Source organism: Panicum virgatum, chromosome 2N (genome assembly GCF_016808335.1).
Source record: "Panicum virgatum strain AP13 chromosome 2N, P.virgatum_v5, whole genome shotgun sequence".
Lineage (NCBI taxonomy): Eukaryota > Viridiplantae > Streptophyta > Magnoliopsida > Poales > Poaceae > Panicum > Panicum virgatum.
This window is the reverse complement of record NC_053146.1, coordinates 31046894-31063987: the sequence shown is the minus strand read 5'-3', so window position 1 is coordinate 31063987 and position 17094 is coordinate 31046894.

Below are 17094 nucleotides of genomic sequence, written 5' to 3'. Positions count from 1 at the left end.
AAACTCAACTTTTGTAGTGTTTCGTAGTGTTTGGGTGCATTTGAGTTTGTTTTGTTACGGCAGCAAACTCAGAGCAAAATGGGCTGAACTGGTGCAATTAAAGCAAAAGTTTGTGCCACGAAGTTGCATCGGAAGTTTTCGCAACGAACGCACCTGATCCACGCCATTGGACTCAAAACTCAACTTTTGTTGCGTTTCGTAGTGTTTGGGTGTATTTGGGATTGTTTTGTAACGACAGTAAACTCAGTGCAGAATGGGCTGAACTGGTCCAATTAATGCAAAAGTTCGTACCACAAAGTTGCGTCGGATGTTTTCGCAATGAACACACCTGATCTACACCATTGGACCCTGAACTCAACTTTTGTTGCGTTTCGTAGTGTTTGGGACCATTTCGTTACTGCATGAAACTCGGTGCAAAATGGGCTAAACTTGTGCAATTAATACAAAAGTTCATGGCACGAAGTCGTGTCCGAATTTTTCGCAACGAATGCACCCGATCCACCCCATTAGACATTAACTTTTGTTTTGTTCTGTAGTGTTTGCATGCATTTGGGACCGTTCCGTTGCCTTACGATACTCGGTTGAAAATGGGACGAACTATTGTAATTAATGCAAAAGTTAAAGCCACAAAGTTGTGTTAGAACTTTTTTGCAACAAATCCACCCTATCCACTCCATGTTTTGGTGCATTTCATAGTGTTTGGGTGCACTTGGGACGATTTCGTTACTGCATGAAACTCGGTGCAAAATGGGTTGAAGTGGTGCAATTAATTCAAAAGTTTGTGCCACGAAGTCGTGTTAGATGTTTTCACAATGAACGCACCCAATCCACCCCATTGGACCTTAAACAAATCTATTGTCGTGTTTCATAGTGTTTGGGTGCATTTGGGACCATTTCATTACTGCATGAAACTCGGTGCAAAATGGGCTGAACTGGTGCAATTAATGCAAAAGTTCATGCCACGAAGTCGTGTCCGAATTTTTCGCAACGAAGGCACCCGATCCAAAATGTTGGACCCTAAACTTTTTTTTTGTTCCGTAGCGTTTGGATGCATTTGGGACCGTTGCGTTGTTTTACGATACTCGGTTGAAAACGGGACGAACTGTTGTAATAAATGCAAAAGTTCAAGCCACAAAGTTGTGTTAGAATTTTTTTGCAACAAATCCACCCTATCCACTCCATGTTTAGGGGCATTTCATAGTGTTTGGGTGCACTTGGGACGATTTCGTTACTGCATGAAACTCGGTGCAAAATGGGTTGAAGTGGTGCAATTAATTCAAAAGTTTGTGCCACGAAGTCGCGTTAGATGTTTTCACAACGAATACACCCTATCCACCCCAATGGACCTCAAACTAATCTATTGTCGTGTTTCATAGTGTTTGGGTGCATTTGGGACCATTTCGTTACTGCATGAAACTCGGTGCAAAATGAGCTAAAATGGTGCAATTAATGCAAAAGTTCGTCCCATGAAGTTGTGTTCGATTTTTATCGCAATGAATGCACCCGATCCACCCCATTGGACACTAAACTTATGTTTTGTTTTGTTTTGTTTTGTAGAGTTTGGGTTCATTTGGGTCCATTCCGTTGCTTTACGATACTCGGTTCAAAATGGGTCGAACTGTTGTAATTAATACAAAACATCAAGCCACAAAGTTGCATTAGAAATTTTCCAACAAATCCACCGTATCCACGCCATCTGATCCTAAATTCATGTTTTGGTGCGTTTCATAGTGTTTGGGTGCATTTGGGACCATTTCGTTACTGCATGAAACTCAGTGCAAAATGGGCTGAACTGGTGCAATTAATGCAAAAGTTCGTGCCATGAAGTTGTGTCCGAAATTTTCGAAATGAATGCACCCGATCCACCCCATTGGACACTAAACTTATGTTTTGTTTTGCAATGTTTGGGTGCATTTGGGTCTGTTCCGTTGCTTTACAATACTCTGTTCAAAACAGGCCGAACTGTTGTAATTAATGCAAAACTTCAAGCCACAAAGTTGCATTAGAATTTTTTGCAACAAATCTACCCTATCCACGCCATCTGATCCTAACCTCATGTTTTAGTGCGTTTCATAGTGTTTGTTTGCATTTGGGACCATTTCGTTACTGCACGAAACTCGGTGCAAAATGGGCTGAACTGGTGGAATTAATGCAAAAGTTCGTGCCACGAAGTTGCGTCGGAATTTTCACAATGAACGCACCCAATCCACCCCATTGGACCCTAAACACATCTTTTGTTGCATTTTCTCAGTGTTTGGGTGCATTTGGGATTGTTTTGTTACGGCAGTAAACTCAGTGCAAAATGGGCTGAACTGGTGCAATTAATGCAAAAGTTCGTGCCATGAAGTTGCATCGGATGTTTTCGCAACGAACGCACCTAATCCACCCCATTGGACCCTAAACTCAACTTTTGTAGTGTTTCGTAGTGTTTGGGTGCATTTGAGTTTGTTTTGTTACGGCAGCAAACTCAGAGCAAAATGGGCTGAACTGGTGCAATTAAAGCAAAAGTTTGTGCCACGAAGTTGCATCGGAAGTTTTCGCAACGAACGCACCTGATCCACGCCATTGGACTCAAAACTCAACTTTTGTTGCGTTTCGTAGTGTTTGGGTGTATTTGGGATTGTTTTGTAACGACAGTAAACTCAGTGCAGAATGGGCTGAACTGGTCCAATTAATGCAAAAGTTCGTACCACAAAGTTGCGTCGGATGTTTTCGCAATGAACACACCTGATCTACACCATTGGACCCTGAACTCAACTTTTGTTGCGTTTCGTAGTGTTTGGGACCATTTCGTTACTGCATGAAACTCGGTGCAAAATATGCTAAACTTGTGCAATTAATACAAAAGTTCATGCCACGAAGTCGTGTCCCGAATTTTTCGCAACGAATGCACCCGATCCACCCCATTAGACATTAACTTTTGTTTTGTTCTGTAGTGTTTGCATGCATTTGGGACCGTTCCGTTGCCTTACGATACTCGGTTGAAAACGGGACGAACTATTGTAATTAATGCAAAAGTTAAAGCCACAAAGTTGTGTTAGAATTTTTTGCAACAAATCCACCCTATCCACTCCATGTTTTGGGGCATTTCATAGTGTTTGGGTGCACTTGGGACGATTTCGTTACTGCATGAAACTCGGTGCAAAATGGGTTGAAGTGGTGCAATTAATTCAAAAGTTTGTGCCACGAAGTCGTGTTAGATGTTTTCACAACGAACGCACCCAATCCACCCCATTGGACCTTAAACAAATCTATTGTCGTGTTTCATAGCGTTTGGGTGCATTTGGGACCATTTCATTACTGCATAAAACTCGGTGCAAAATGGGCTGAACTGGTGCAATTAATGCAAAAGTTCATGCCACGAAGTCGTGTCCGAATTTTTCGCAACGAAGGCACCCGATCCAAAATGTTGGACCCTAAACTTTTTTTTTGTTCCGTAGCGCTTGGATGCATTTGGGACCGTTACGTTGTTTTACGATACTCGGTTGAAAACGGGACGAACTGTTGTAATAAATGCAAAAGTTCAAACCACAAAGTTGTGTTAGAATTTTTTTGCAACAAATCCACCCTATCCACTCCATGTTTAGGGGCATTTCATAGTGTTTGGGTGCACTTGGGACGATTTCGTTACTGCATGAAACTCGGTGCAAAATGGGTTGAAGTGGTGCAATTAATTCAAAAGTTTGTGCCACGAAGTCGCGTTAGATGTTTTCACAACGAATACACCCTATCCACCCCATTGGACCTCAAACTAATCTATTGTCGCGTTTCATAGTGTTTGGGTGCATTTGGGACCATTTCGTTACTGCATGAAACTCGGTGCAAAATGAGCTAAAATGGTGCAATTAATGCAAAAGTTCGTCCCATGAAGTTGTGTTCGAATTTTTCGCAATGAATGCACCCGATCCACCCCATTGGACACTAAACTTATGTTTTGTTTTGTTTTGTTTTGTAGAGTTTGGGTTCATTTGGGTCCATTCCGTTGCTTTACGATACTCGGTTCAAAATGGGTCGAACTGTTGTAATTAATACAAAACATCAAGCCACAAAGTTGCATTAGAAATTTTCCAACAAATCCACCGTATCCACGCCATCTGATCCTAAATTCATGTTTTGGTGCGTTTCATAGTGTTTGGGTGCATTTGGGACCATTTCGTTACTGCATGAAAGTCAGTGCAAAATGGGCTGAACTGGTGCAATTAATGCAAAAGTTCGTGCCATGAAGTTGTGTCCGAAATTTTCGAAATGAATGCACCCGATCCACCCCATTGGACACTAAACTTATGTTTTGTTTTGTAATGTTTGGGTGCATTTGGGTCTGTTCCGTTGCTTTACGATACTCTGTTCAAAACAGGCCGAACTGTTGTAATTAATGCAAAACTTCAAGCCACAAAGTTGCATTAGAATTTTTTGCAACAAATCCACCCTATCCACGCCATCTGATCCTAACCTCATGTTTTAGTGCGTTTCATAGTGTTTGTTTGCATTTGGGACCATTTCGTTACTGCACGAAACTCGGTGCAAAATGGGCTGAACTGGTGGAATTAATGCAAAAGTTCGTGCCACGAAGTCGCGTCGGAATTTTCACAATGAACGCACCCAATCCACCCCATTGGACCCTAAACACATCTTTTGTTGCATTTCTCAGTGTTTGGGTGCATTTGGTATTGTTTTGTTACGGCAGTAAACTCAGTGCAAAATGGGCTGAACTGGTGCAATTAATGCAAAAGTTCGTGCCATGATGTTGCATCGGATGTTTTCGCAACGAACGCACCTAATCCACCCCATTGGACCCTAAACTCAACTTTTGTAGTTTTTCGTAGTGTTTGGGTGCATTTGAGTTTGTTTTGTTACGGCAGCAAACTCAGGGCAAAATGGGCTGAACTGGTGCAAGTAAAGCAAAAGTTTGTGCCATGAAGTTGCATCGGAAGTTTTCGCAACGAACGCACCTGATCCACGCCATTGGACTCAAAACTCAACTTTTGTTGCGTTTCGTAGTGTTTGGGTGTATTTGGGATTGTTTTGTAACGACAGTAAACTCAGTGCAGAATGGGCTGAACTGGTCCAATTAATGCAAAAGTTCGTACCACAAAGTTGCGTCGGATGTTTTCGCAATGAACACACCTGATCTACACCATTGGACCCTGAACTCAACTTTTGTTGCATTTCGTAGTGTTTGGGACCATTTCGTTACTGCATGAAACTCGGTGCAAAATGGGCTAAACTTGTGCAATTAATACAAAAGTTCATGCCACGGAGTCGTGTCCGAATTTTTCACAACAAATGCACCCGATCCACCCCATTAGACATTAACTTTTGTTTTGTTCTGTAGTGTTTGCATGCATTTGGGACCGTTCCGTTGCCTTACGATACTCGGTTGAAAACGGGACGAACTATTGTAATTAATGCAAAAGTTAAAGCCACAAAGTTGTGTTAGAATTTTTTGCAACAAATCCACCCTATCCACTCCATGTTTTGGTGCATTTCATAGTGTTTGGGTGCACTTGGGACCATTTCGTTACTGCATGAAACTCGGTGCAAAATGAGCTGAAATGGTGCAATTAATGCAAAAGTTCGTGCCACGAAGATGTTTCCGAATTTTTCGCAATGAATGCACCCGATCCACCCCATTGGACACTAAACTTATGCTTTGTTTTGTTTTGTAGTGTTTGGGTGCATTTGGGTCCATACCGTTGTTTTACGATACTCAGTTCAAAACGGGCCGAACTGTTGAAATTAATGCAAAACTTCAAGCCACAAAGTTGCGTTCGAATTTTTTGGAACAAATCCACCCTATCCACGTCATCAGATCCTAAACTCATGCTTTGGTGCGTTTCATAGTGTTTGCGTGCATTTGGGACCATTTCGTTACTGCATGAAACTCGGTGCAAAATGGGCTGAACTGGTACAATTAATGCAAAAGTTCGTGCCACGAAGTCGCGTCGGAATTTTTCACAGCAAACTCACCCAATCCACCTCATTGAACCCTGAACTCATTTTTTGTTGCATTTCTTAGTGTTTGGGTGCATTTGGAATTGTTTTGTTACGGCAGTAAACTCAGTCCAAAATGGGTTGAACTGGTGCAATTAATGCAAATGTTTGTGCCACAAAGTTGCGTTAGATGTTTTCACAACAAACGCACCCAATCCACCCCATTGGACCCAAAACTCATCTTTTGTTGCGTTTCGTAGTGTTTGGGTGCATTTGGGACCATATCGTTACTGCATGAAACTCGGTGCAAAATGAGCTGAAATGGTGCAATTAATACAAAAGTTTGTGCCACGAAGTCGTGTCCGAATTTGTCGCAATGAATGCACCCGATCCACCCCATTGGACCCTACACTCATGTTTTGTTTTGTTTCGTAGTGTTTGGGTGCATTTGGGTCTGTTCTGTTGCTTTACGATACTCGGTTCAAAACGGGCCAAACTGTTGTAATTAATGCAAAAGTTCAAGCCACAAAGTTGCGTTAGAATTTTTTGCAACAAATCCACCCTATCCACGCCATCTGGTCCTAAACTCATGTTTTGGTGCGTTTCATAGTGTTTGGGTGCATTTGGGACCATTTCGTTACTGCACGAAACTCGGTGCAAAATGGGCTGAACTGGTGCGATTAATGCAAAAGTTCGTGCCACGAAGTCGCGTCGGATATTTTCACAACGAACGCTCCCAATCCACCCCATTGGACCCTAAACTCATCTTTTGTCGAATTTCTTAGTGTTTGGGTGCATTTGGGATTGTTTTGTTATGGCAGTAAACTCGGTGCAAAATGGTCTGAACTGGTGCAATTAATGCAAAGGTTTGTGCCACGAAGTTGCGTCGGATGTTTTCGCACAGAACCCACCTGATCCACCCCATTGGACCCTAAACTCAACTTTTGTTGCATTTCGTAGTGTTTGGGTGCATTTGGGATTGTTTTGTTACGACAGTAAACTCAGTGCAAAATGGGCTGAACTGGTCCAATTAATGTAAAAGTTCATGCCACGAAGTTGCATCGGATGTTTTCGGAATGAATGCACCTGATCCACACCATTGGACCCAAAACTCAACTTTTTTTGCGTTTCGTAGTGTTTGGGTGCATTTGGGACCATTCCGTTACTGCATGAAACTCGGTGCAAAATGGGCTGAACTGGTGCAATTAATGCAAAAGTTCATGCAACGAAGTCGTGTCTGAATTTTTCGCACCGAATGCATCCAATCCACCCCATTAGACCCTAAACTTTTGTTTTTGTTCCGTAGTGTTTGGATGCATTTGGGACCGTTCCGTTGCTTTATGATAGTCGGTTGAAAACGGGACGAACTGTTGTAATAAATGCAAAAGTTCAAGCCACAAAGTTGCGATATAATTTTTTGCAACAAATCCACCCTATCCACTCCAGGTTTTAGTGCCTTTCATAGTGTTTGGGTGCACTTGGGACCATTTCATTACTGCATGAAACTCGGTGCAAAATGGGTTGAAGTGGTGCAATTAATTCAAAAGTTCGTGCCACGAAGTCACATTAGATATTTTCACAACGAACGCATCCAATCGACCCCATGGGACCTTAAACTAATCTTTTGTCGTGTTTCATAGTGTTTGGGTGCATTTGGGACCATTTTGTTACTGCATGAAACTCGGTGTAAAATGAGCTGAAATGGTGCAATTAATGCAAAAGTTCGTGCCACGAAGTTGTGTTCGAATTTTTCGCAATGAATGCACCCAATCCACCCCATTGGTCACTAAACTTATGTTTTGTTTTGTTTCGTAGTGTTTGGGTGCATTTGGGTCCATTCCGTTGCTTTATGATACTCGGTTCAAAACAGGGCCGAACTATTGAAATTAATGCAAAAGTTCAAGCCACAAAGTTGCGTTAGAATTTTTTGCAACAAATCCACCCTATCCACGCTATCTGATCCTAAACTCATGTTTTGGTGGATTTCATAGTGTTGGGTGCATTTGGGACCATTTCGTTACTGCATGAAATTCTGTGCAAAATGGGATGAACTAGTGCAATTAATGCAAAAGTTACGAAGTCGCGTCGGATTTTTTCACAACAAACGCACCCAATCCACCTCATTGAACCCTGAACTCAGCTTTTGTTGCATTTCTTAGTGTTTGGGTGCATTTGGTATTGTTTTGTTACGACAGTAAACTCAGTGCAAAATGGGCTGAACTGGTGCAATTAATGCAAAAGTTTGTGCCACAAAGTCGCGTCAGATGTTTTCACAACAAACGCACTCAATCCACCCCATTGGACCCCAAACTCATCTTTTATTGCATTTCGTAGTGGTTGGGTGCATTTGAGACCATTTCGTTACTGCATGAAATTCGGTGCAAAATGAGCTGAATTGGTGCAATTAATGCAAAAGTTCGTGCCACGAAGTCGTGTCCGAATTTGTCGCAATGAATGCACCCGATCCACCCCATTAGACCCTAAACTCATGTTTTGTTTTGTTTCGTAGTGTTTGGGTGCATTTGGGTCTGTTCTGTTGCTTTACGATACTCGGTTCAAAATGGTCCAAACTTTTGTAATTAATGCAAAAGTTCAAGCCACAAAGTTGCGTTAGAATTTTTTGCAAGAAATCCACCCTATCCACGCCATCTGGTCCTAAACTCATGTTTTGGTGTGTTTCATAGTGTTTGGGTGCATTTGGGACCATTTCGTTATTGCACAAACTCGGTGCAAAATGGGCTGAACTGGTGCAATTAATGCAAAAGTAGGTGCCACGAAGTCGCATCGGATGTTTTCACAACGAACGCACCCAATCCACCCCATTGGACCCTAAACTCATCTTTTGTTGCATTTCTTAGTGTTTGGGTGCATTTGGGAATGTTTTGTTACGGCAGTAAACTCAGTGCAAAATGGTCTGAACTGGTGCAATTAATGCAAAAGTTCGTGCCACGAAATTGCGTCGGAAGTTTTCGCAACGAACGCACCTGATCCACCCCATTGGACCCTAAACTAAACTTTTGTTGCGTTTCGTAGTGTTTGGGTGCGTTTGGCATTGTTTTATTACTATAGTAAACTCAGTGCAAAATGGGCTGAACTGGTCCAATTAATACAAAAGTCCGTGCCACGAAGTTGCATCGGATGTTTTCGCAACGAACGCACCTGATGCACACCATTGGACCCTAAACTCAACTTTTGTTGCGTTTCCTAGTGTTTGGGTGCATTTGGGACCATTTTGTTACTGCATGAAACTCGGTGCAAAATGGGCTAAACTTGTGCAATTAATGCAAAAGTTCATGCCACAAAGTCATGTCTGAATTTATCGCAACAAATGCACCCGATCCACCCCATTGGACCGCAAACTTTTGTTTGGTTCCGTAGTGTTTGGATGCATTTGGGACCGTTCCGTTGCTTTACGATACTCGGTTGAAAACGGGACGAACTGTTGTAATAAATGCAAAAGTTCAAGCCACAAAGTTGCGTTAGAATTTTTTTTGCAACAAATCAACCCAATCCACTCCAGGTTTTGGTGCATTTCAGAGTGTTTGGGTGCACTTGGGACCATTTCGTTAATGCATGAAACTCGGTGCAAAATGGGTTGAAGTGGTGCAATTAATTCAAAAGTTCGTGCCACGAAGTCGCGTTAGATGTTTTCACAACGAACGCACCCAATCCACCCCATTGGACCTTAAACTAATCTATTGTCGTGTTTCATAGTGTTTGGGTGCATTTGGGACCATTTTGTCACTGCATGAAACTCGGTGCAAAATGAGCTGAAAAGGTGCAATTAATGCAAAAGTTTGTGCCACGAAGTCGTGTCCGAATTTGTCGCAATGAATGCACCAGATCCACCCCATTGGACCCTAAACTCATGTTTTGTTTTGTTTCGTAGTGTTTGGGTGCATTTGGGTCTGTTCTGTTACTTTACGATACTCGGTTCGAAACGGGCCAAACTGTTGTAATTAATGCAAAAGTTCAAGCCACAAAGTTGCGTTAGAATTTTTTGCAACAAATCCACTCTATCCACGCCATCTGGTCCTAAACTCATGTTTTGGTGTGTTTCATAGTGTTTGGGTGCATTTGGGACCATTTCGTTACTGCACGAAACTCGGTGCAAAATGGGCTGAACTGGTGCGATTAATGCAAAAGTTCGTGCCGCGAAGTCGCGTCGGATGTTTTCACAACGAACGCTCCCAATCCACCCCATTGGACCCTAAACTCATCTTTTGTTGAATTTCTTAGTGTTTGGGTGCAATTGGGATTGTTTTGTTATGGCAGTAAACTCGGTGCAAAATGGTCTGAACTGGTGCAATTAATGCAAAAGTTTGTGCCACGAAGTTGCGTCGGATGTTTTCGCACAGAACCCACCTGATCCACCCCATTGGACCCTAAACTCAACTTTTGTTGCATTTCGTAGTGTTTGGGTGCATTTGGGATTGTTTTGTTACGACAGTAAACTCAGTGCAAAATGGGCTGAACTGGTCCAATTAATGTAAAAGTTCATGCCACGAAGTTGCATCGGATGTTTTGGCAATGAATGCACCTGATCCACACCATTGGACCCAAAACTCAACTTTTTTGCGTTTCGTAGTGTTTGGGTGCATTTGGGACCATTCCGTTACTGCATGAAACTCGGTGCAAAATGGGCTGAACTGGTGCAATTAATGCAAAAGTTCATGCAACGAAGTCGTGTCCGAATTTTTCGCAACGAATGCATCCAATCCAGGTTTTAGGGATGATCCACGGCCAGTGCGGAACGATGAGTTGATGATATTAAACACCATGGTCAACAAAATCCGAATCTCCCCCGCACAAGCAATGGTTAAGCAATGGCTCACAAATTTTCGGATGACGGGTCCTATTGAATGCACTTCTTTGGTTACCCGCATTGCATCAAACATGGGAATCTTAGATGGGAACCCCATTCCCTTCATTGAGGAGCCCCGTGTTATGATCGATGAGGCGTACTTGGTTCAAGGCCACACACTCAAGAAAGGCCCAGATGACTCATTGATTTTCTTTTCGCTTGGTTATGCAAATGGAATCATGTTGCCAAACGCGGGGTATCATTTGTATAACTATCATTCGCTAACCATCCCTCTTGTTCCACAAGAGGAGAGCTGCCGGCATAGTGTTTCTGGTCTTCCTAGCAGGGTTACAAGAAGCAGGGCCAGAAGGGAGGAATTCATGCAGCAGCATCCTCAGCCTCAACCACTGCAATATGAGGCTGGAGGTTCGTCACGGCAGAGTGCCAGCTCCACTGAGTGGGCACGGCAGGCCTCAGGGCACCAGTCCACCAGTTCCAGCTCCTGCGGACCCCAGCGACATACAACTTCGTCCAGAAGTTTTGCCACTCTAACTCGGCAGATGGGCGAGCTGAACATGCGCACCACCAACATCGACGAGTCGCTGGGCCAGCACATCGAGTCAACTCAAAACTGGCAGCGATACACAGGCGAGAGGATCCACAACCTAGAGCAGCAACAACAGCAATCCCAGGAGGAGTGGAGGGCCTACTACCGTTGGGCTGGGTTTAATCCCAACCAGCAGCAGTGAGCCTAAAGCTAGCTTGGGGGAGGACCCCCATGAGATGTATCTTGTATCAAACTTTATCTTTACTGCTTTCAAAACCTTGCATGAAACCAAACAAAAATTTGCAAAATTCTGAAAATACATAAAAATTTGCATAACTAAAATCAAATAAAAATTGACAAAACCTTTAAAAACCCAAAAATATTTACTTGCTTTCCAGTATGTGTAGTAAGCATGTGTAGTTTTTCCTTGTTGAGATGATGAATAGTTGCTCTGTTAGTTCCTTTCATATGCCTAGTTACAACCTTGTGCTCTCCCTAAGTTCTGAATTTGGTGGCTAGATGTTCAAACCTTAAGCTTGAAACTTTTGGGTAGCAAAAAGCAGAATTCGAATCTAGGTTGTTGTGGGTTATGATATGGCTGAAAAGAGTTGCTATGATCTTCTACGTGATGCTTGATATCCGGAGTATTTCTTTTCAAAAATACAAAAATAAAATAAAGTTCCTCGGTGATATGCAATTCCTATCCAGTGCCATATGAGTTACTAGTTTGAAAATCCTTTTCTACATATGCAACTTGTCTTCTCATTGAGCTTTGTTAAATTGTTGTGACCCTTTGTGAGAATCACTTCATACGCCCATGATCAAGATCACGTACATGACCACTCACATGCTATACTTCTAACACCAGGAAGATAGCAAGTACATCCATCCATCCACAAATAAAACTCCATGTTGTACCATGTTTATCTCTCTCCAAAGTTATCATCATGATGTATGGGCTATACAAAAAGAAATAAAAGATGCATACCCAAAGAAGGTATGCCACATGTCCACAAGACATGTCAAAAAAAAGAGAAAAGATGCATACCCAAAGAAGGTATGCACACACCCACAAGGTGTGTCAAAAAATAAAGAGAGAGAGAGAGAGAGATAGAGAAAGAAAATATAGCCCATACAAAAAACATTACAAGGGAAAGAGAATTCATATAAAGGAGTTCTCATCCATTATCCACCAAAAATATCCACACACTTGCACATCTTGATCAAGGCTTATGACTTGTTTCTCCTTTGGATCCGGTCTTTGACATAGCGAAATATGAGAAGCAAGGTTGCCATCATATCGTCCATACCTACAGATCCACCAAAAAAGAAGCTATTAGAAGTGGGGTTGAAAAAGAAAGGCACATAAAAAAAGGGGGGCCTTGGTAAGGAATGAATCACATTTGAGCGATCCGAGAGATCACCCGAGGAACTTACAAATTTCTTTTCAAAAACTTTATAAAACCTCCGGATTGACGGTTTAACAAAGGAGTGGTAAGTGGTACTCTACAAGCCGTTCTGACCCTCAACCACCAAAGATGAGGATGATGCTATAAGCCCCACAGGAGTAACGTAAAAGGTGCGAACAAGGCCAACTTATTCAGAATAAAGGTAAGAACACTCGGTTGTGCCTTGGGCATAAGTCAGGAATATGACATTGTAGCAACTCCTGATCAACAACCTAAGTCTAAAACTTTGCTCGGGACGAGCAAAGGGCTAGCTTGGGGGAGTTGTTGATGGTGCTTAAGTGTCATTTTCACCCGTCAACTATACTCAATAATAAAGGAAAACTGCATGCCTTACTCGCATATTTATATCACTAATCTTGCTCCACAATTGTTTTCGAGTTTTGTACATTTCAGATGAGCAGGAGCGGAATAAGACGAAAACAAGTAGCAGACGCCATACAACTATGCAGAATATCGCGTCCGGCGTCACCCACTTACAAGGAGGGCCCATCTGGCAGAGCAAAAGGGCGCACCACACATAATGCATACAAGGAAAGATATCAGGGCCCACATGTCAGCCTGCCAGAGAAGCATTTCGAGGAGGAGTCGGCCCCAAGTCTCCTGATTACCTTCCATACGTGCATTTGGCGGGAACCGACCTCCACTAGTATAAATAGGGCCCCCTCTCACCCCTCAAACACACACACACACACTTCATTCCATTCTCTCCAAGAAGGCTCTCCTCTCTCTTGCTCTCTTAGCTAGGTAGTGGAGCTAGGCTAGTTCTCTTTAGCGAGCAAGTCGTCCTCGGGGTCGTTGAGCAATCCTCGGCTCCTAGTATGGCTTTGTATCCGACTTGTCAGACTTCTATTCATAATATAGAGTTTTGCCATGGTTGCTTTACTATCTTGATAGTTTATCAATCCATGCTTAGATCGTTCATAAGTTATGCTACGGTCTTGGTTAGGCCAGATGATCCGGGTACGGATAGAGGTCCATTGTGCTTTCGGGCTTGCTCTAGTGTTTTACTCGTCCATCCGAAGGGTGGGAGACCTGGGGGCACTAGAGTAGTGAGTTCATACACGAGCGTGGTGCTCGGGTATGCGGGATCCTTCGGATATGACCGTGCTCCACGGTGTGGCTGGGGTAGACGGCAGGTGGTGATAGCCCTGTCCGTCCGGCGTAATAGCGGTGTTGCGTTTAGCGTACTCCCCGATGTTCGGGTTCGGTGTAGGATTTCATGCAAAGAGGTAACGGGAATGGATGTACTCTGGTGCAGGACCTTCTCCCCGCTATCCCATTTTCCTGGCACCTGCAGTCCTAACCATGATCTAACATGACCCCAGCTTTGGATAGAAGCACTAGGACACCTAACCTAGCCTAAGCTCCAGCTAACTTGAATTAGGATAGAGTAGTTCTTTGTTTTATAGTTTCTCTCCTTTATTCCTTCCTCTTGGAGTGTGGATGTGTGCTGTGTCATATTACCCTTGCTTATTCTTTATCTGTACTTACCCCTGTTAGAGTATTGCCTATTGCTTGAGGCACAATGTCATGGTTAATGTTAAGTACAATACATTTGCCACTGCCGTCCTTTGGGACACAAATAAATGACGATACCCTTACTCTCCTGATAAAATGCTACAAAGGTATATCCGTGCGCTTGCGGATCCATCTGTAATCGTATTGATTATACCACGAGAGTGGCACCCCTTGGGTGCAGTTGCTAGGATGGGTTCGGCGCCCTCATTTCTAGTGATTGCACTAAGGACTGCCAACAGGCATTTCTGGCGCTGTTGCTAAGGATTAACCATTCCTAGTGATTGCACTAACTTAGCTCAAGACCTGGGCCAAGCTCCATAGGACTCTCAGCCTGACAGTGCCCAGGAAGGCAAGCCTCGGTGCATAATCCCATTATTTTTAGCATTATTATTCATCTAACTATTCATATATGTTGTAATAATTTTATTGTGCATTTATGTTTTCTAGGCGTTGATCAAAAACCTTAGATGCGTGACCCCTAGGTACCAATGTTTGATATTCGGATCTTTTTATCGACTAGTTGTCCTGCTAATTAGGAATGGTAGAAGTCGAGTGGTTTCCTGCCTCTCGCGAGCATATAGGATTTGACTGACTTTAAATTCCTGCTGAAATATAAGGACAACAGGCATGGTTGTGTAGTTGTGATACCCCGCTGGTGTAGTCAAAATGGTTAAGGTTGCGGTGTGTGGCTCATTTCGTTAAGCGTTTGAAAGTACTAGCCACATACCGAGAAATATAGTAATCGGTAAGCTTAAGTACCTGATTCGACCACCGAGTGAAACGATCAGTCACCCTGTCGGTAGAAGTAGGTTCTATTTTTGTCCGGACGTACGGGTGCAGAGTGGTCGGACTCTGTAGTCAGGAGGGTGATCCGGATCCACAGACTGGAAAGAAAGAGGAACAATAGCGTGGGTGGGAGTGAAGTCGATCCCCATGCGTGTGGTTTAGGTTCCCCTGGCCAGGTTGAAATTCGATTCAGAATCGTCCGCCTCTCACGACATGAGATTGCTTAATGTTTTCGGTCACACAGAGTAACAAGTGGAACAACATGTTAATAATACTGCTGTATGATTAGATGGTTGCTCTACCATGTTTGTGTAGAGATAGTTGCAAACTTAGAATGGTTAAGACAACTAGAAAGTGCCTAAAATAAAATCTGAAACAAGGATCAACTCTTAGTAGCATTTTTGGCAAAACAAACCCACAAACCAAAAAGCCTTGCATGTCTAGTTATCGGACTATGTTATATCCGGTGAAGGGTAAGTCTTGCTGAGTATTAGTATACTCAGCCTTGCTTGTGGCACTGTTTTCAGGTACTAGCTTTGAAGATATGGTTGCGAATCTGAATTGGCCTTGTACTCTGCCTCCGGGTTGGTCTGTTGAGTGGGATGGCCCGTCAGCTAGTGCTGATCACCCTCCCGGCGAGTGACGTTTTTTGTACGGGCTTTATCGATGCGTCACTTCCTTTCGTTAGATGTCTTTTACTGCTTCCGCTGAGACAATTACACTTGAATAATTTGAGTAGTTGGAACTCTATTGTACTTTACTATTCTGAACATAGTTTGTAATAAATTTACCTTCCGTTGCAATAACTCTGAGATGTATGAGATGTTCTGTGTTGTAATCTCTGGGCTCACCTTCGTGTGAGTGTTGTCTGCGCGATCCTGGTATAGCAAGGCTTTTATCGAGGATTCACTCGAGGAACTACCGGAGCGTGCCAAATTGGGTCCGAGTTGCTTAGCAACAAAGATCAGTACACTCGGGCACAGTCTTCATCAAAGCTCGCCGACAGCCTACCAGAGATGGCAGCCTTTGTTTTCAAAACAACAAACTAAAACTTGACTTCAAAACTACTAAGTTTTTGAAATGTCTAGGATCTCCAAGGACAAGTCTAGAACGTAAGGCCCTAGGTGATCTTATGGGTATAATCAGGTGTCTTATATTATATGGCTAACTCCAAGCACATTACTTTCAGTATTTAAATTCTGCAACTACATCGTCGCCGCGGAGGTATGCTTGCTCAGTCAGCTGAGGGAGTCTGACCTTCCCGTCAGTGATGCGAGTCGAACACTGGAGCTCAAGTAGTGGCCTACTTGAGCTGCTGCCCATATACCAACCATCGCTTGAATATATGGGGAGTAATGGTTCGAAATTGGAATTCAATTCCCCGTCAAAGACGGTACTCAGTCAATATGTTGTTTCGATGACGTATGCTTAACGTTGTCCATACGGTGGAAATTGTATGGATGCCGGTTCTATAGTGATCGGTAATGTATGGGAACGCTTTCGTGAGTGCTGGCACGAAAGGTTCATTTTATATACTGTCAGTTTTCTGCAGGTACGCTAACTCGAAATCGAATCCTAGGCTAGATATTTATATCGAGTAGTTATATAGCAAGAGACGTATTATGTGTGCCACCGAAGCTAACCGCGTAAGACTAAGGCTACTTGACAATTCTTTTCTTTGGTGAGGACGATTAGGATCTGCATTCATTCCTCAAATCCTCAGCAAAGAAATATTCAAAAGAAATCCTAATCGAAAATTTTGAAACACAGTCCTAAGGAACATCTAGACAGTCTGTGAATTCTGGAAATGTTGGGTTCCTCGAATTTTTAAGGCATGAAGATCTTCTCAAATCAAGTTGGGCCTTTAAGATGAAATGTAACTGCATAAACTATCGAGCTACTGTAAAAATTTGAGAATTTTTTAATCCTCCTACCGTAGAGTTTTCGAATTTATATCAACCTTCTGTAAATCTATCAACTTTTAGCAGTCTGCATAAACTGAATTTTTCGACCATCCTAAGTTGCTCAATTGAAACATT